Below are 22,106 nucleotides of genomic sequence, written 5' to 3' on the forward strand. Positions count from 1 at the left end.
TGGGCTCCCGTATTAAGAGAGAACGTACTGCTCAACAGGATAAATTATTACAGCAGATTAGAGACTTAGAGACGACACATAAATCCTATGCGACCAACGACCTGTTAAATAAGCTGACAGACTAGGGCAGCACTTAACAAGCTGTTAAATGATAAAATTAAATTAGACTTTAGTAGGTGCCGACATCGTTTCTTCCAGTGGGGTAATAGGCCGGGTTCTATGTTAGCGAGGGCCTTGCGCAAACAACGAGCTAAGGCGTATATTGCCTCGATTAAGGATGGTAAGGACCGAGACTGTAAGCTGACCTCGGACATAGCCGTTGCTTTCCGCACTTACTATACCAAATTGTACAATCTTGAGACCCAGGTTGGTTGTGCGGACGGCTCCACTCATTCATCTCGGATCTCGACATATCTGAAGGAGGTGGGTTTTCCTACTCTTTCAAGTCTAGACAGTGACATGCTAGAACAGCCCTTCACCGAGGGGGAGCTAAGGGAGGCAATTAAATCTACACCTGGGGATAAAAGTCTGGGCCCTGATGGCTTTACCATTGCTTACTACAAAACCTTTAAAGACCAGTTGATACCCCTGATGGTGTCGGCCTTCAATACGATTTCCAGGGATACTTTTTTCTCCTCTCAGAGTTTGGAAGCGCACATAACCTTGATCCCTAAAGAGGGAAAGGACCCCTCTCAATGCGCGAGCTATAGGCCTATCTCCTTGATTAATGTGGATATTAAGCTGTATGCCAAACTTATTGCAAATAGATTAAAAATGCTACTCCCAGAAATTGTTGACTCAGATCAAGTGGGTTTTGTCCCAGGTTGAGAGGCTCGGGACAACACCACCAAGGTGATAGATCTGATTCATCTGGCCTCTCGCTCAGTAGCACCGTCAATGCTTTTGTTCACTGATGCAGAGAACGCTTTTGATCGCGTAAGTTGGCCTTTTATGAGAGGGATCCTTGAGCACCTGGGTCTAGGTCCGGTTGGTCTCCACAGAATTCTGGCACTATACCGACAACCTACGGCTCAAATTAAAATAAATGGAGACTTGTCGGAACAGCGGCACTAGACAGGCTCTCACCACTTATTTTTGTGTTGTGTATGGAGGCGCTGGCAAGAGCTATCAGGGCCAACCCAAATATCTCGGGTCTACAAGTTGGCGAGAAAGAACATAAACTTGCGTTATTTGCAGACAACCTTTTAGCCATTCTCTCCAATCCAGTTGATTCTTTACCCAATTTGGTCAGTGAGTTTCAAAAGTTTGGCGCGTTATCTAATTTTAAAATTAACTATAGTAAATCGGTGGCTTTGAACATGAAGACCCCAGCTTCAGTGGTAGAGGGGTTGAAACTTGCCTTTCCTTTCATTTGGCACCCTTCCCAATTAAAATACCTTGAGGTGATAATTCCTAGTGACCTCACATGTCTTTATGATCTTAATTTCAGACCACTTTTGGGCAGGATCCGAGCAGACTTGAGGGAGTGGCAGAGTAAGAACTTTACTTGGATAGGTCAGGTTAATATAATCAAAATGAATGTCCTTCCCCGTCTCTTATATCTCATTCAGATCTTACCGATTCACGTGCCGGACTCATGGTTTCAGGGCATCCAACGAACGGTGCGCAAATTTGTGTGGTGTGGGAGACGCCCTAGATTCAAGCATGAAATATTATTTAGACGCAGACACTTGGGAGGCTTGCAACTTCCTCACTTCTCCTCTTACTATGAGGCGGCAATATTGGTTACAATAATGGAGATGTCTGGTAGGGTCGGGTCGAAACAATGCGTGGAAATTGAGTCATTTTCTCTGGAATCCCCTGCTGACACATTGCTCTGGCTATCCAGCATTCCTAGGATTGCGCATCCTACTTTAGGTCCCACGTTAGGGAAATGGTCTAAGCTTGGAGCCCTTTCTTGTATCTCCTCTCCAATTTCTCCCCTAACCCCATTATGTAATAACCCAATGTTCCCTCCAGGGATTACACCGCTAGCTTTCAAACAGTGGTCTCAAGCAGGGATCCATCGTGTTGGCCAGTCGGTGGGTGCTACGGGGGTTCTCTCATTCACAGAGATCCAATCCAAATGGGATTTGCCTAATGCAGAGATCTGAAGATACTTACAGATTAAACACCTTTTGTCACAGCGCCTCCCAAAACAACACACTTCTAGGAGTTTAACGGTTTTTGAATCTGTGTTTCAGGTCACCATGTCCCTCACATTCCCTTTCAACTATATATCCCCTCCGTAATTTACCATAGAGTGGGAGAGAGATTTAGGAGTTGAGTTACAAGAGGCAGACTGGTCTAAAATCTTCCAGGCAGCTCACGCGTGTTCTCCTAATGTTTCAATCCTAGAAACTCACTATAAAGGTAATTACCAGGTGGTACGGATGCCCGGCTCATCTGGCGAGGGTCTTCCGCGGGGTGCCCGACCCTTGTTGGCGATGCAACCAGGGTTCTGGTTCTCTTTTACATATCTGGTGGAACTGCCCCGTGTTGCAAACGTTTTGGTCCCGGGTGGTAAGCATCACACGGAAGTTGCTAGGTCAAAATATACCCAACACCCCAGTGTTCTGGCTGTTAAATAAAGTTGACATGCCTCTATCACGTTTTAAAAAATCTCTTAAAATGTATTATCTCGGCAGCGAAGGCAGTAATTCCAGTGAAATGGAGATCAACTACTCCTCCGAGTATTCGGGACTGGTCTAATAGATTGGAACACTCTAGGGTCATTGATGAGATGCATCTGTCAACCACAGACTCGTTTGAAATGTATTATGCTATTTGGGGGTCCATGGTTAAATCTTTTAGACTCTCCAGAGTCCCCGATTTCAAATTTGACTGATTGAGTGGTTTTGTTTCCATTTTTACACCCGAGGGCTGGTTTGGTTGGATGGACCATTTGGGCTCGTCGTGTGCCTGGCAGATACATAACCTACTAGGTTGACAGAGCTTTAAACTAAACTGAAGTTTTGAATGAGGAATTTTACTAGAACCCCCCTCCCCCAATGTGGTTCCCCCTTCCCTTCCTTCCTTTAGCTCTGTCTTTGTCTATATGTTATTGGTTATATGGTTATTAGCAGGTATGTGCATGGTTTGGCATATATCTTTTACAGGTTTCTGAGTACATTGTGGACTGGTGCCAGGATGTAATTTTCTCAGTGTCAATAACAAACCATGCCAATTGGTCGGTTGTGCATTTATGACCTGTATATATGAGTAAAACCCAATTAAATTAAATTTAAAAAAATAATAATAAAAAAAAAAAATAAATTTCCTCTTCTCTAACCTTATGTCACGGTTCAAATACAAAGTGCAGCTCAGAAGCCAAAAATGAGTTGAAAACACAAAGTTTATTCCTGGAATAACAATCTGATGGTGTAATACTGAATATACAGGAAAATGCAGGAATAAATACCGGGTAGATGGCTGATGTAGGTAAGTGGTAATATGGAGAGATCCCAGATAGCAGGTAGGCAGTGATATGGAGAGATCCAGGCAGCATGAAACCACAAGCACAGCACAGGGAAGGAACAACGGAATGCAACAACAGGATGGGACAACAATAACCAGCAATGACTGCTGGGAGAGACAAATTTAAATGGAACACACCCAGGTGCATTGGATAATGAGTGAACAGAAAGGTTAACTCCTAAAACCCAAGAAGCAGGCACAATTGCAGCACCTCTGGTTATCAGAGGTACTGCTGCTAACACATAAAATGAAACACAATAATACAGTCCAAAACTCCAGGAGACAGGAGCTGCCAATACAAGCAGCAAGCTTTAAGCAGATCGTTACACCTTAGGGGGTGACCGCGTTTCCTGTGTATAGTCCTTGGGGAAAAAAGTTGACCTTTAATGTATTTGTACATAGTAATCATATCTCCTCTTAGACGCCTCTTTTCTAAAGTAAACATGCGTAAACTGGCTTGCCTTTCTTCATAACCTAATGAGGTGCCTGGTTCACCTCATACCTTGCTAACTGCTCCCTCTCTGTATCCACGTCTGGTTCTTCATCCACCCCTCCCTGCGGAGTCCCTCAGGGCTCTGTTCTCGGCCCTCTACTCTTCTCGCTCTATACTTCCTCCCTTTGTGCTCTCATCTCCTCGTTTGGTCTTCAGTATCACCTTTATGCTGATGACATTCAACTTTACATCTCTTCTCCTGATCTTTCCTCCTCCCTCCTCTCTCGCGTAACTGACTGCCTCTCAGCCATCTCCTCCTGGATGTCCTCACGGTTTCTTAAAATTAACATCTCTAAAACTGAACTCATTGTCTTTCCCCCGCCCACACTTCCATCCCACCATGACCTCCACCATCTCCTCTGTCACCAAACTCAGCTGCCTGGGTGTCACTCTTGACTCCTCTCTCTCTTTTGCCCCCCACATTCAATCCCTCGCCCAAGCCTGTCGCTTCCAACTCCGTAACATCGCCCGCATCCGTCCCTTCCTCTCTCAAGATGCAACCAAAATTATCATCCATGCTCTCATCATCTCCCACCTCGATTACTGCAACCTCCTCCTTACTGGCTTCCCCCACTCCCACCTTGCCCCTCTCTGCTCTATACTCAATGCAGCTGCAAGACTCATCTTCCTCTTACGCCGCTTCTCCTCCGCCCTCTCTGCCTTGCCTTACACTGGCTCCCCTTCCCCTACAAAATCCTTTTCAAACTCCTTACCACCACTTACAAGGCTCTCTCCCAGTCTACTGCCCCTTATATCTCTAACCTCCTCTCCATTCACACTCCTGCCCGCTCCCTGCGCTCGGCCAACGACCACCGCCTCTCCTCCACTCTGATCACCTCTTCCCACTTCAGAATCCAAGATTTTTCCACTGCTGCCCCCTCACTGGAATGACCTCCTTCACTCCATTCATCTCTCACCCAATCTGTGCTCCTTCAAACGGGCACTTAAAACTCAACTGTTCCTTAAAACCTACCAACCATCCACTTAACCCCTCATCTCCTCTGCTCATTCTCCCCTGGCCCCTCTTTTCTATCCCCCATGCTTCACTGGCTCCCTTTTGTGCCTGATTTTGTTTACCCTCCCTTAAGATGTAAGCTCGTATGAGCAGGGCCCCTCTTCCGCTCCGTCTTTACTGCATTTGCCTGTCTGGAGTTTCTGAAGTATTGGTACTTTGTGTTTATTGTTCTGTACGGTTTTACCTTGTATAGTCTACTGTTTGTACTGTGTAAGGTGCTGCGGAAACCTTGTGACGCCTAACAAATAAACGATAATAATAACTTAATGACTCCATACCCATTATCAATTTTGTCGCCCTTCTCTGTACCCTTTCTAGTTCCAAAATATCTCTTTTATAGAGTGGTGCCCAGAACTGTACCCTGTATTGAGGATGAGGTCTTATCAACGATTTATACAGTGGAAAAATTACACTGTCATCCCTTGCATCTATGCCCCTTTTTATGCATGCCAATACTTTATTTGCCCTTACAGCTGCTTCTTGACATTGAGCACTATTGCTAAGTCTACTGCATACTTGCCTACTTCCAGTAGGCGGCGTCCGGGGAGAGGGGCGTGGCTAGAGGGCAGGAGGGGGCGGGGCGCCTTTAACCGCGTCATTTTGCCCCCCCCCTCGAGTAAAATGCCAATTTATCATGGGGGGAGGGGCCAAAATGACAATTCCCAGTGAATCGCGTCATTTTAAGTTTCAAGTTAATTTCGGAATGCAGGAGAAATGCCAGCTCTCCCGGGAGTCTGGGAGACTGACCCGAATTTTGGGAGTCTCCCGGACTTTCCGGGAGAGTTGGCAAGTATGGTCTGTCTACGAGCACTCCCAAATCCTTTTCCATTATAGATTTCCCTAAATTATTTCCACTTAATTTATAGATTTAGATTAGATTATAGGTTTGTAACTGAAATGTATCTGTTGATATTCAAACAAAATTATCTTTATTCAAAATAATAACATGTTTTTTGACAGCATTGTTATATTTCTGTAATCTGCCGTCACGGGCACTAGGAGTCTTTACCCAGGGATCACCAGGTGATAGGCTTACCAGAGCAGTATAGGTGGTAATATGGTACTCTGGTAGCAGGGTGATCACGGAACAGGAAATAGCAGATGATGAGATGCTCAGGAAAGTCTATGACTAGCAGCACTGGCAATATGGAGGTAGTAATACACGAGGAACTGTATGGGCAAAGGACACGTGAAGGTAGTCAGTGGTCTGCGGTAGCAAGTTGTACCACTGCTATAGTGAGGAGGAATGTCCAACAGAAACGAGGAGGTGATGAGAGTCAGCGGTCTGCGGATAGCAAGTTGTACCGCTGTCTGAGTGAAGGAATGGAATCCAAGTGGAGGTATCCAGGGAGTCAGTGGTCTGCGTTAGCAAGTTGTACCACTGCTATGTGAGAGGATACTGGAGCAGGTGAAACTGGAAACAGGGGTCAGTGGTCTGCGGCTAGCGAGTTGTACCACTGAATATATATGTGAGGAGGTGCACGGGGAGAGACTGCAACACAATATATACACGGGCACCTTGACTTTGATCCACAGTAATATGCACAATATAAATGTATAAATGACTGAACAACACTGCCAATATAGAAAGTCTCTTGAAGTAATCCAGCATGAGATAACACAGTCAATGATGGCAATAGACTCAGCGGATAGTACACTCCAGAGGAGAACCAACACAGTCCAGCAAGGTATGCAATACACAGTACAGTCAATGGGAAGTATGCATACCGTGGTTCAGGAGAAGGCAGTCAGACAGAAGTGCAGAGATACCTGAACGGCAGGAGGCCGGCAGGATGCAAAGTCCCTGGATGGGTGAAGCGGTGGTCTAGCAGGTGCAGCGCACAGGTAGGTAGACCAGCAGGGAACCCAGGAAGGCGTGGAGAGCGGATCAGCAGTAGATGGATGCGTAGCGCTGAGAAGTAACAGCAGCGGGTCTCTGCGGGAACACGGAGGTAGCCAATAGCAACCAGCAGGTGCAGTAACGATGGGACACCAGAGCAGAGTTGAACTGGAACAGTTGATCACGGAGAGTAGCGGGTAGCAATAGTGGCAGCAGACTCAAGGAAACACGGGAGAGTTGACCAGGACTGAAGACTGAAGCGCACAGAGGCGGCGGATAGGAATCAGCTAAACAGTCACGATGAAACACAGACGGGTTGCAGGTTGAAGACTGTAGTGCACGGAGGCAGCGGATAGGAATCAGCCAGCAGTCACGATGATGAAACACAGACGGGTTGCAGGTTGAAGACTGTAGTGCACGGAGGCAGCGGATAGGAATCAGCCAGCAGTCACGATGATGAAACACAGACGAGTTGCAGGTTGAAGCCTGTAGTGCACGGAGGCAGCGGATAGGAATCAGCTGGCAGTCACAATCATGAACAGGTGAGTGGATGTGAATGAAAGACTGTAGTGCACGGAGGCAGCGGATAGGCATCAGCTAACAGTCCCAATGATACAAGGTAGAGTTGAAGTGGCTAGAAGACTGTAGTGCACGGAGGCAGCGGATAGGAATCAGCTCACAGTCACGATGATACAGTAGATGGTAGAAGTGGTATGGGAACCACAGTAGTAGAAGTGGTTTGGAAACCACAGAGGTAGAAGTGGTTTGGAAACCACAGGAATCAGCTGGGCTGAATAAACGAGGAAACACAGGAACACCTTCAGAGACTCATGGGGAATGAGACTCCAAGATCAGGCAATGTGGTGATGACCACAGGTGCTTAATATAGGGAGGTTGCCTGATCTGCCAATTAAGTTAAAGGAACATACACTGGAGGTATAGAAAGGGCTGCGCATGCGCAGTCCCTCAGGATGGAGGACGGCCACGGTTCCTAAATGTCCGGGAAGAAGCACTCACAGTCCGGTGAGTGACAGTACCCCCCCTTTTAAAGGTGGGCACAGAACGCCTGGAACCGGGCTTGTCCGGATTTTTGGAATAAAACTTCTTCAGAAGGGCAGGAGCATTAAGATCTTCAGCTTTGATCCATGAACGCTCTTCAGGACCAAAGCCCTTCCAATGAACGAGGAAACGGAGGACTCCTCGCGAAATTTTTGCATCCAATACCTCAGTAATCTCGAAATCCTCCTCCTGATGAACTTGAACTGGCTGCGGTGCTGAGGGAGGAGTCGAGAAACGGTTGATGATGAGAGGTTTGAGCAAGGACACATGGAAGGCATTGGAAATCCGAAGATTCTTAGGAAGAAGAAGTTTAACACATACTGGATTGATAACTTGAATGATCCTATATGGACCAATAAAACGAGGGGCGAATTTCATAGATGGAACCTTCAAACGAATATTTTTGGTAGATAACCAGACACGATCTCCAATTTTTAGTGGTGGAATAGCCCGCCTCTTCTTATCTGCGAAAGACTTATATTTATTAGATGTCTTCTTTAAACAGGTTTTGACCTGAGACCAGATATTTTTGAAGGTTTGACAAGCAGTCTCCACAGCAGGAACTTGGGTGGGCGGGAGGGCAGGAAATTCCGGAAAAGACGGATGGTGACCGTAGACCACAAAGAATGGAGTTTTGGATGATGACTCATGGTACATGTTGTTATGGGCGAATTCAGCCCAAGGGAGCAATTCTACCCAGTTGTCTTGGTTGGCTGAAGAGAACATCCTAATAAAAGTCTCAAGATCTTGATTGACTCGTTCCGTTTGTCCGTTAGATTGCGGATGGTAAGACGATGAGAGTGCTAATCGTATGCCCAAGGTTTTACAAAGGGCCCGCCAGAATCTGGAAACGAATTGTACTCCTCTATCCGACACAATCTCAGACGGACATCCATGGATGCGGAAGATTTCTTTAATGAAATGTTCAGCCAGAGTAGACGAGGAAGGTAAACCGGACAGAGGGACGAAATGGGCCATCTTCGAAAATCTGTCTACCACTACCCAAATAGTATTGTGATTCTTACTTGGTGGCAAATCAGTAACGAAATCCATACTAATATGGGTCCAAGGCTTGGACGGAATGGGTAGTGGTCGCAGCAACCCTGCTGGAGTTCTGCGGGAGGATTTGAACTGAGAACATAAATCACAGGAAGCAATAAACTCTTTGACGTCTCTCCTCATTGAAGGCCACCAGTAACTACGAGAGAGAATCTCAAAGGTCTTGTGTTCACCGGCGTGTCCAGAAAAACGAGAGGCATGGAACCACGAAAGGATTTTCCTCCTCAGAGTAGGAGGCACAAGGGTCTTCCCAAATGGTAGCATTTTGGTGGATGAAGCAGCCAGAGAAATACATTTGGGGTCTAGAATAGCATGGTTGGGAACCTCTTCTACAACAGAGGACGTCACAAAAGCTCGAGATAGAGCGTCAGCTTTCTTGTTCTTAGCGGCTGGTTTGAAGGTTATAATTAATTCAAAACGGGAAAAGAAAAGAGACCATCTTGCTTGACGAGGGTTCAAGCATTGAGCAGATTGCAAATATGACAAGTTCTTATGATCCGTGAAGATCGTCACCGGATGGCGAGCTCCTTCCAACAAGTATCTCCATTCCTCTAATGCAGCTTTGATGGCCAGCAACTCCTTGTCCCCGATAGTATAATTTTTCTCTGCGGGCAGAAGACCCCGAGAGTAGAAGGCACAAGGATGTAATTTTTGTTGCTCCGAGCGTTGGGAGAGAATAGCTCCTAAGCCCACATTAGAGGCATCTACTTCTAGGAAGAAGGGGAGTGTCACATCAGGCTGTCGCAGAATGGGAGCAGACGAGAAGGCCTCTTTGAGGATTTGAAAGGCTTGGAGAGCCTCAGATGACCATTGCTTAGTATTAGCCCCTTTCCGAGTTAGGGCCACAATGGGAGATGCAATGGATGAAAAGTCTTGAATGAAGCGTCTATAGTAATTGGCAAAACCTAAAAAACGCTGGATGGCACGAAGAGTAGTTGGCTGAGGCCAATGTAGTACAGCATTTACTTTGTCTGGATCCATCTTCAGGCCAACTCCGGAAACTATATACCCCAAGAATGGAATCTGGGGTAACTCGAATGAACATTTTTCCAATTTACAGAACAACGAGTTTTTCCGTAGTCTGGAGAGGACCTCTGCCACATGTTGGTGATGAGAAGGCAGGTCCTGTGAGAAGATCAATATGTCGTCTAGGTAGACAACGACACATACATATAATAAGTCCCGAAAGATCTCATTGATGAAACCCTGGAAAACAGCGGGGGCATTACACAGCCCGAAGGGCATTACTAAATATTCGTAATGCCCATCTCTGGTGTTAAACGCGGTCTTCCATTCGTCACCGGAACGGATTCTAATTAAATTGTAGGCACCACGAAGATCCAACTTAGTAAATATCCGAGCTCCCTTGATGCGATCAAATAGCTCAGTGATCAGCGGAATGGGATACCGATTCTTGATAGTAATGGCGTTGAGTCCACGAAAATCTATACAAGGGCGTAATGATCCATCCTTCTTTTTGACGAAGAAGAACCCAGCTCCAGCGGGAGAGGTGGAAGGTCGAATGAACCCACGCTGGAGATTCTCCTGTATGTACTCAGATGTAGCTTGAGTTTCAGGTAACGAGAGAGGATAGACCCGACCCCTGGGAGGAGTCTTGCCAGGTAGAAGGTCGATCGGACAATCCCAAGAACGATGAGGAGGAAGACGTTCAGACTGAGCTTTATCAAACACATCGGCAAATGAAGCATACTGAGGAGGGAGTCCCGGGGAGGAAGATGAGATGGAAGATCGCTGTACTTTAAGAGGAATAACTTGAGAGAGACAACGATGATGACATTCAGACCCCCAAGACGTAACTTGAGGGGTGCGCCAGTCAATCTGGGGAGAGTGACACTGAAGCCATGGAAGGCCTAAGACAATCGGACTTGTCGTAACTGGAAGAATTAAAAACGAAATTTCTTCATGGTGTAGTACACCAATCTGAAGGGTTACTGGAGACGTACTCTGGGTGATGAGACCATTGATGAGGCGTGATCCATCTATAGCCGTCACAGTAATGGGTGTTTTTAAAGTGATCACTGGTAGGGACCATTGATTCACTAGTGATTTAGAAATGAAATTTCCTGCTGCTCCGGAATCAATCAATGCCTGTGACTCAAAGGATTTGGTAGCAAAGGAAATCGTAACATCAAAAGCGCAGACTTTAGATTTCATAGACAATGGAGAGGACTCCAGGGACCCTAACTTCACCTCTCCAGAACTAGTTAGGGCCTGGCATTTCCCGATCTCTTAGGGCAAGAGCTGAGCATATGCGTGGAATCAGCACAATAGATACAGAGTCTATTCTTTACTCTTCGTTTCCTCTCCTCTGAAGATAATTTGGAACGTCCTATCTCCATGGGAATCACAGAGGATGGAGCTGGACGAAATTGAGGGTTTAAACGAAGAGGTGCTTTGACAGCTGTTGTTTTCTCAGACTCTCTTTCACGAAATCTCATATCTACACGATGGCAAAGAGAGATCAAATCTTCTAGTGACGAAGGAAGCTCTTGGGTAGTCAGTGCATCTTTAATTTTATCGGAGAGCCCCTGCCAGAAGGCGGCAACTAATGCTTCAGTGTTCCACTGAAGTTCAGAGGCTAAGATCCTAAATTGAATGACATACTGTCCTACTGTATGGGAGCCTTGTCGCAAACGAAGAATGCTGGAAGCAGCGGAGGTCACACGACCTGGTTCATCGAACACACTTTGTAACGTGGAAATGAATTTGGCACTATCTTGTAGAATTGGATCGTTTCTTTCCCACAGGGGGGAGGCCCAAGCCAGGGCTTGTCCCGAAAACAATGAGATAAGATAGGCCACTCTGGAACGATGGGTAGAAAAATTTTGAGGTTGGAGTTCAAAATGGACTGAACATTGGTTAAGGAAACCTCTACAAGTTTTGGGGTCCCCGTCATATTTTGACGGAGTAGGCAGGTGAAGCGTAGGAGCTGTAGACACCTGGGATGGCACTGGGGAAACGGAGGAAAGCACAGGAGCTTCAATATTAGCTGTAACAGTCTGTCCAGATGTTCCTTGGGAGGTTAATGATTGGTAACATTGAAGTAACAGCTGTTGGCGAGCATCCTGTTGCTCCACACGGCTGACCAGATGCTGCAGCATCTCTTTAGCGGTAGGTTCCGTATCTGGGTCTGTCATGGCCTGATCTTACTGTCACGGGCACTAGGAGTCTTTACCCAGGGATCACCAGGTGATAGGCTTACCAGAGCAGTATAGGTGGTAATATGGTACTCTGGTAGCAGGGTGATCACGGAACAGGAAATAGCAGATGATGAGATGCTCAGGAAAGTCTATGACTAGCAGCACTGGCAATATGGAGGTAGTAATACACGAGGAACTGTATGGACAAAGGACACGTGAAGGTAGTCAGTGGTCTGCGGTAGCAAGTTGTACCACTGCTATAGTGAGGAGGAATGTCCAACAGAAACGAGGAGGTGATGAGAGTCAGCGGTCTGCGGATAGCAAGTTGTACCGCTGTCTGAGTGAAGGAATGGAATCCAAGTGGAGGTATCCAGGGAGTCAGTGGTCTGCGTTAGCAAGTTGTACCACTGCTATGTGAGAGGATACTGGAGCAGGTGAAACTGGAAACAGGGGTCAGTGGTCTGCGGCTAGCGAGTTGTACCACTGAATATATATGTGAGGAGGTGCACGGGGAGAGACTGCAACACAATATATACACGGGCACCTTGACTTTGATCCACAGTAATATGCACAATATAAATGTATAAATGACTGAACAACACTGCCAATATAGAAAGTCTCTTGAAGTAATCCAGCATGAGATAACACAGTCAATGATGGCAATAGACTCAGCGGATAGTACACTCCAGAGGAGAACCAACACAGTCCAGCAAGGTATGCAATACACAGTACAGTCAATGGGAAGTATGCATACCGTGGTTCAGGAGAAGGCAGTCAGACAGAAGTGCAGAGATACCTGAACGGCAGGAGGCCGGCAGGATGCAAAGTCCCTGGATGGGTGAAGCGGTGGTCTAGCAGGTGCAGCGCACAGGTAGGTAGACCAGCAGGGAACCCAGGAAGGCGTGGAGAGCGGATCAGCAGTAGATGGATGCGTAGCGCTGAGAAGTAACAGCAGCGGGTCTCTGCGGGAACACGGAGGTAGCCAATAGCAACCAGCAGGTGCAGTAACGATGGGACACCAGAGCAGAGTTGAACTGGAACAGTTGATCACGGAGAGTAGCGGGTAGCAATAGTGGCAGCAGACTCAAGGAAACACGGGAGAGTTGACCAGGACTGAAGACTGAAGCGCACAGAGGCGGCGGATAGGAATCAGCTAAACAGTCACGATGAAACACAGACGGGTTGCAGGTTGAAGACTGTAGTGCACGGAGGCAGCGGATAGGAATCAGCCAGCAGTCACGATGATGAAACACAGACGGGTTGCAGGTTGAAGACTGTAGTGCACGGAGGCAGCGGATAGGAATCAGCCAGCAGTCACGATGATGAAACACAGACGAGTTGCAGGTTGAAGCCTGTAGTGCACGGAGGCAGCGGATAGGAATCAGCTGGCAGTCACAATCATGAACAGGTGAGTGGATGTGAATGAAAGACTGTAGTGCACGGAGGCAGCGGATAGGCATCAGCTAACAGTCCCAATGATACAAGGTAGAGTTGAAGTGGCTAGAAGACTGTAGTGCACGGAGGCAGCGGATAGGAATCAGCTCACAGTCACGATGATACAGTAGATGGTAGAAGTGGTATGGGAACCACAGTAGTAGAAGTGGTTTGGAAACCACAGAGGTAGAAGTGGTTTGGAAACCACAGGAATCAGCTGGGCTGAATAAACGAGGAAACACAGGAACACCTTCAGAGACTCATGGGGAATGAGACTCCAAGATCAGGCAATGTGGTGATGACCACAGGTGCTTAATATAGGGAGGTTGCCTGATCTGCCAATTAAGTTAAAGGAACATACACTGGAGGTATAGAAAGGGCTGCGCATGCGCAGTCCCTCAGGATGGAGGACGGCCACGGTTCCTAAATGTCCGGGAAGAAGCACTCACAGTCCGGTGAGTGACATCTGCATTGTTTGGAGTGAATTTCAGTCTTTTACGCACTCTCTTCTCTTACTGCCTTAGAGATACATCAGAGGCATCACTTGGCCTGCCATGGGCAATGTTCCCTCTGAATAGATCAAGGAAAACGTTTAAAGGTCCATCTAATGAGTCCGCCACTCAGATTCAGGGTTTTCTAGCAACTTAAATTTTTAACACCGTCAGTTCAAATTGCTCATTTTATAGGGAATAGTGGCCGTGGGTCATATTTTCTGATATATTTCTAAAACATATACAAACATACATTTGCAAATGTGTGCAACAAAGACTTTTGCATTTTTATCTACAGTAGAAATGGCAGATCTGTTGCTGGCTATAGCAGTGTGCTGGGGGAAAAAATGTTGTGTGTATGTTCCTTGCAGGATAACCCCACCCTTTCAGCACCTGTTATGGCCTATAAATTGATTTGAGCAGCTTCCACTTTTGTATTTGTCTGAGAGGCATGTTGGTGTCAGTAGCTGAGGGGGAGTGCTGACATTGGATTGCTATTTGGAGGCTTCTGGGGTACCTCTTTGGTAAGTTAGCTCTCAATTTAAAAACACATATGTATGGCCCAAATATAGGGACTCTCATTGTTTAGAGTAGGACCATCCTATTAGCAAAAGCGCCTTGGCGTGGCAGGATGGCTTAAACATACATTTGCAAATGTGTGCAACAAAGACTTTTGCATTTTTATCTACAGTAGAAATGGCAGATCTGTTGCTGGCTATAGCAGTGTGCTGGGGGAAAAAATGTTGTGTGTATGTTCCTTGCAGGATAACCCCACCCTTTCAGCACCTGTTATGGCCTATAAATTGATTTGAGCAGCTTCCACTTTTGTATTTGTCTGAGAGGCATGTTGGTGTCAGTAGCTGAGGGGGAGTGCTGACATTGGATTGCTATTTGGAGGCTTCTGGGGTACCTCTTTGGTAAGTTAGCTCTCAATTTAAAAACACATATGTATGGCCCAAATATAGGGACTCTCATTGTTTAGAGTAGGACCATCCTATTAGCAAAAGCGCCTTGGCGTGGCAGGATGGCTTAAACATACATTTGCAAATGTGTGCAACAAAGACTTTTGCATTTTTATCTACAGTAGAAATGGCAGATCTGTTGCTGGCTATAGCAGTGTGCTGGGGGAAAAAATGTTGTGTGTATGTTCCTTGCAGGATAACCCCACCCTTTCAGCACCTGTTATGGCCTATAAATTGATTTGAGCAGCTTCCACTTTTGTATTTGTCTGAGAGGCATGTTGGTGTCAGTAGCTGAGGGGGAGTGCTGACATTGGATTGCTATTTGGAGGCTTCTGGGGTACCTCTTTGGTAAGTTAGCTCTCAATTTAAAAACACATATGTATGGCCCAAATATAGGGACTCTCATTGTTTAGAGTAGGACCATCCTATTAGCAAAAGCGCCTTGGCGTGGCAGGATGGCTTAAACATACATTTGCAAATGTGTGCAACAAAGACTTTTGCATTTTTATCTACAGTAGAAATGGCAGATCTGTTGCTGGCTATAGCAGTGTGCTGGGGGAAAAAATGTTGTGTGTATGTTCCTTGCAGGATAACCCCACCCTTTCAGCACCTGTTATGGCCTATAAATTGATTTGAGCAGCTTCCACTTTTGTATTTGTCTGAGAGGCATGTTGGTGTCAGTAGCTGAGGGGGAGTGCTGACATTGGATTGCTATTTGGAGGCTTCTGGGGTACCTCTTTGGTAAGTTAGCTCTCAATTTAAAAACACATATGTATGGCCCAAATATAGGGACTCTCATTGTTTAGAGTAGGACCATCCTATTAGCAAAAGCGCCTTGGCGTGGCAGGATGGCTTAAACATACATTTGCAAATGTGTGCAACAAAGACTTTTGCATTTTTATCTACAGTAGAAATGGCAGATCTGTTGCTGGCTATAGCAGTGTGCTGGGGGAAAAAATGTTGTGTGTATGTTCCTTGCAGGATAACCCCACCCTTTCAGCACCTGTTATGGCCTATAAATTGATTTGAGCAGCTTCCACTTTTGTATTTGTCTGAGAGGCATGTTGGTGTCAGTAGCTGAGGGGGAGTGCTGACATTGGATTGCTATTTGGAGGCTTCTGGGGTACCTCTTTGGTAAGTTAGCTCTCAATTTAAAAACACATATGTATGGCCCAAATATAGGGACTCTCATTGTTTAGAGTAGGACCATCCTATTAGCAAAAGCGCCTTGGCGTGGCAGGATGGCTTAAACATACATTTGCAAATGTGTGCAACAAAGACTTTTGCATTTTTATCTACAGTAGAAATGGCAGATCTGTTGCTGGCTATAGCAGTGTGCTGGGGGAAAAAATGTTGTGTGTATATTTCTAAAACATGCAATAAATCTGGCACAGCAACCTGAACAGAGCAGTGCATGCTGGGACTGGTTGTTCCACAACAGCCGGAGCTGGAGAGTCACAGGTTGACTAAATTACGCCATCAGCTAAACTGCTTTGCACCATGCAAAATAACGATAGTGAAACACATAAAATATAGACAATAGTAAACAATAAATACAAATTATAACTTTAAGAAAATGTAGACTATTTTGCAACATGACGGCTGCAACTATGCCTTTAATGTAAATGAATTTATGAAAACGAGTAAGTAAGTAAATAGATGAGGTTAATTCATTCAAACAGTAAGTGGGGAGCACTGGACCCAGGCATTGTCTCCCTGATGAAATGGGTTTATTATGTGTCCGTGAGGGACGAAATAGATTTCCCCTATACATCAGATTAATGAGATTAACAATTCAATTTGAAGGTTATTCCTTCTCTAAAATGCTTCCATTAAAAATGCTGCATCGCCACCTTGTGGCAGAATAAAGCTCCTACAGGCAAATTATAACATTTGTTAAGATGCTAGCAGCCTGTAAGATATATTATTACATTGGCGTTAGTCTGTTATAATGTCACCTAGAGCCGTGTAGGGAATAGTGTCTGTGGATCGGTGTGGATAGACACTATAAAGATGAGGACCACAAAGAGCTACGCCTCCAATGATGATGGATGCTTCTACGTGACCTTGGTATCCTAGAAGAGAAATATATGAAACAGTGATTAGTGTAAATGTATCCTTATATCCTGCCAGCCTTTCATTCTAAGACGCTTGTTTACAGGTCAGCTCTAATAAGATACTTCATCCTAACAGTAATATTTCCTTTTAGGAATCATGGAAGTAAACGGCCTGATGTGCGGAAAATGTGCATGTTTGTACTGGAGGGAAATATAGGGCAGGTGCAGATCAAGGGCAGTGAAGGACGTGGTCCGGTCCGGTTGCACAGAACCCTTCCCCGACTCGAACCGCATCAGTTCTGTGGTTTACTTTCTATGCACCTCCCAATTAGCGCCTACCATGGATGCAGAGGATGCGGCTGCTATGTGGGGAGGAAGTTCCGGCAATGCCAATGCCCCCCACCTCCAGGTCCCTTACAACACCCGCTGAGGATACCGGTGAAAAGAGCAGAGCAGATTCCTCTTCTGAGCTGCTCATGCACACTCATCAGAGCAGAGCGGGAGCCTCAGTGGTGACAGCAGTGGTCGGGGCCTTACCCAATCTTTACCTGATGGGGCTTAGCCATGAGCTTGACGGTGATGCAGTGTGAGCCAGTTTGTGCCATGTAAATTGCTTTATTACGCTCTGCACATGTTTAGAAAGAGACTGCAGGACGGCGCTCATCCGACACGCTTGGGGATCAGGGGTACCCTTAGGTGGGGTTTCCAGTTACCCAGACACCCCCCTTTCTCTAATCATGGAACATCTCGGTCAGTATGTATATTAAACTTACTATAACACATTGGGCCTGAGTCATTATGGAGAGCAAAGCGAAATAAAAGGAGTAAGTTTGCTCCTGGACAAACCATATTACAATACAAGGATTGCAAATGAGTTTATTATTTTGCACATAAGGACAATACCGGCTGTTTTTTCATCTAGCACACAAATATTTCATAGCTTTATTTTTACACTGAAATTTAAAATTTATCTAGGACATGTCCTACCCCAACTATAAATCTGTCCCTACATTTTAAATTTACAATTTACCTCCCCCTCCAATGCAACATGGTGCAAAGTTACTCCTTTGTTATGCTTTACTTTCCTTAATGACACAGGCCCATTGTTTGCAGTTTAGGCCTCAACAAAATGGCCACTTTTGCCTCTAGTGTATTATTTTTACAGTTTTGTATTTAGTGCTCTAGTGTTTGTCTGACATATAGAAAATGCAGAAAGTAAATGACCAGTTCTCATCTTCTGATGTGCAGCACTGGGTAAGTAACTTTAACAATAATTTTAATAGTTTTTTTATTTTAATTGGCTGTGAGTGGAGATTTATATTAGTTTTGTAGAGTAACATTCATTTGGTAAGATGGTCAGATATATGTAAAGCAGTGTTCAAAATATGTACAACTACTTTATGTCTCATTTTTTTATGTAAGATTTTATTACATTTATGGACATTTTACAGTTGTAATTTCAGTTTTCATATCTGACTACAGCACTACTGTCTAATTTCTGTTTTGTATGCAATTCTGAATTGTTTTGCTACGCTGAAAGTATGGACACTGCTTAGTATCACTTCTCTTTATGTCATTTCCGTGCTATACATATAAACACTGCACAGTACCACGTCTATTTATGTACATACGGAAACTGCATAGTAACACTTCTATTTATGATACTGCATTGCTGTACATATGGGCACTGCACAGTACCACTTCTCTTTATGATATTTCATTGCTGTACATATGGACACTGCACAGTACTACTTCTATTTATGATACTTCATTGCTGTACATATTGGCACTACACAGTACCACTTCTCTTTATGTCATTTCATGCTGTACATATGAACACCGCACAGCACTACTTCTATTTATGTCATGTCCGTGTTGTACATATGGGCACTACACAGTACCACTTCTCTTTATGATATTTCATTGCTATACATATGGACACTGCACAGTACTACTTCTATTTCTGTAATTTCATGCTGTACATGTGAACACTGCACAGTACCACTTCTCTATATGTCATGTTCATGATGTACATATGGACACTGCACAGTACTACTTCTCTATATGTCATGTTCATGCTGTACATATGAACACTGCACAGTACTACATCTCTATATGTCATTTCATGCTGTACATATGAACACTGCACAGTACCACTTCTCTTTATGATATTTCATTGCTATACATATGGACACTGCACAGTACTACTTCTATTTATGTCATTTCATGCTGTACATATGAACACTGCACAGTACCACTTCTCTATATGTCATGTTCATGCTGTACATATGGACACTGCACAGTACTACTTCTCTATATGTCATTTCATACTGTACGTATGAACACTGCACAGTACCACTTCTCTTTATGTCATTCTCATACTGTACATTTGTGAAAATCTCTGCTGCGCATGCACCACCAAAAGTCTGGTGGCAGCCATGTTTTTTTAATCAAAAAATATTAAAATAAGTTAGAATTATCGGGGTTTCATTAAATTTTCTTGATCAGGGTAAAATTCCTGAAAACCAGGAATAAAACCGACAAGTGGAGAAACACCTCTCAGTAGCTGCTTCTGCACCAGTTATTAGATTATGTTTGTCCCTCCCTTACTGGTTATAGCAGTGTGCTGGGGGGTATTTCTCTGTGTTTGCTCCTTGCTGGATAACTTCGCCCTTTCAAGCACCTGCTATGAACCTAGAAACTGATTGAGCAACTTTCACTTCTGTATTACTCTGTCACTTAACCAAACTTCTTATTTACAGTCAAACAATTTCTTTACAAAAAAAAGTGTAAGTTGCCAGCTTATTGCAGCAAGTTTTTTTTTTTCTTGTTTGCTTTGTTCCAAAATCAAACATTTGGAAACCTTCTAGAAATCCTGCGTTTGCCCCAGAGAGGAGCGTTCTAATGTTGACCACGCACAGTAAAAGCATGTTTACACAACTGCGACTCACGTGGACTTGAAGAAGCACGCACATACGACTTATCTCTTGCACCTGCCCTATACGACGATGATGACGACATGCTGTACCAGGCACATATACCGTGGAGGTGACCACATCTTGAGAGTTTTCTGTTCCCTTTTTTTTTTCTTTAAATAAATTGTTTCATTTTCATCCCCTTTATCTGCTCTCTAAATTGTATTTTTCTGAGAAACTGCCTATGTTTTAGTGAAGTTTGGCTTCAACAAAATGGCAGCTTATGGATCTTTATCTTTTGGCTCTAGTGATTTAGCCGTGCTCCTCTGCACTTTCTTGGCTGCTGAAAGCGATGTGAAGCACAGGGTGATGTAACACTAACTGTACATTCATAATCATGTACGACTTTTTTTATGTCTCATTCTCTTTTTTAATATATGTTATTACATTTATATACACTGTACTTTTCTATTTCTAGTTCGTTTTTTTTGCTTTATTCTGAAATTAAGCATTTGGAGAAATCCAGGGCCTGATTCATTAAGGAAAGTAAAGCAAGAAAATGATTAACTTTGAACCGTGGCAAAACCATGTTAAGATGCAAGGGGTGCAAATTAGTTTATTATTTTGCACATACGATAAATACTGGCTGTTATTTCATGTAGCACACAAATACTTTTATTTTATTTTTGCACTGACATTTAAAGGTGATCTAGGTCATGTCCTACCCCAACTATAAATCTGTCCTCACATTTTAAATTTACCTCCCCCTCCAATGCAACATGGTTTTACCAAGGTCCAAAGTTACTCATTTTCTTGCTTTACTTTCCTTAATAAATCAGCCCCCCTGTGTTTTGCCCTTGATAATTAAATTTAAGTTAACCTCCCCTTACCCCATATAACATGATTATAAAAAACATGGAAGTTCTTCTTGATGAGCCGTGCACTGTCTCACCTGTACAGCTGCTGTTTCAGTATCCTGTTAGCGGTGCACACACGTACCTCTCATCCTGTCGACATGGCATGAAGAGTCAGGTTGGAGGACAGGAGTTGGGTCACATATTCTGCGTCGGCGGCAACTCCGGCTCCGCAGCAACTGAGTGCACATAAATAGGTGATATAGTTTCACTTTATAGTCTAGCTCCACCCACTTGACACTGACCCCTCCTATTTTGTCTTTGTCTCATCCCCAATAAAATACATAAAGCAGCAACCCCATGAAAAAAAAGATTTTTTTTTTTAAACATAAATAACTGAGGCAGGCTACAAGAAGAATCTTGGTCATTACTATTTTCCTTGTTCTGTGTCTTCAGGCTGCTAGTAATGATTTAGAGTTCTGCAGAGTTCCACAGTGTCGTGTGACTACCTTGGCAACCACAGTCATATGGCTCATGATGTTGTGAGCAGAGAGGCTTTGGAACGCCCATCTGAGCTCTGTCATCCCATGACATGCTGAGTGCCTGAGTCTGTACATGTGACAGGCAGCCATACTTGTCTGCTCTCCAAAGAGATTTTGAAAAGGAGATTGATTTGGAGGAGGGCAGCTAAGAAAAATGACTATCAGATGCTTAAAAGGTACTTCCCTTGCTATTTTAACAAATCTGTACAGTGTACACCAAGGCTGTCCAATCGGCAGCCCAGGGCAATTTGAGGAGTTTTAGGGGCCATCACTATCAGTAACAATCTCCATAGGCTCCACTTTGTGACATTTACTTATTCAGTTTTATATAATTTGTGCCACAAGCTCATGATTCTAACATAAACGTATATACTGCCCTCTTCATGTATATACTAGGACAGCACTGGTGTACACCAACGGTTATATTCTCATAAGTGGAGATTGTGAATTATGGTCAGAAAATCTGAAAAACAAAAAAAATTGTATAAATAATGATAATATTTTCTCGTTACTACCTAAACGCCAATAGAAAAATAAAACCGGGCATGAAAAATAAAATAAATTCAACGTTAAGAGTAATGTGGAAATGCATAGTGTGGAGGCAGCCATTATAGGTGTTGAGCCAAGATTCATAAGCCAATCAGTACACTAGGAACCAGTGATGTCACTGAGGAACTTCAGTGATGTCACTGACCATGTCATTAGTAGCTCTCCGGTCCACTCCAAGGATGACTCCGTCCTGTATAT

General features: G+C 44.4%; 1 pseudogene; it reads right to left on the bottom strand.

Moving 5' to 3' along the window:
- Positions 1-22,106, bottom strand: part of LOC142144530 (proteasome subunit beta type-7-like) — a 71,757-nt pseudogene that overhangs the window by 19,398 nt on the left and 30,253 nt on the right.

The sequence above is a fragment of the Mixophyes fleayi genome, chromosome 3, assembly GCF_038048845.1.
Source record: "Mixophyes fleayi isolate aMixFle1 chromosome 3, aMixFle1.hap1, whole genome shotgun sequence".
Taxonomy (NCBI): domain Eukaryota; kingdom Metazoa; phylum Chordata; class Amphibia; order Anura; family Limnodynastidae; genus Mixophyes; species Mixophyes fleayi.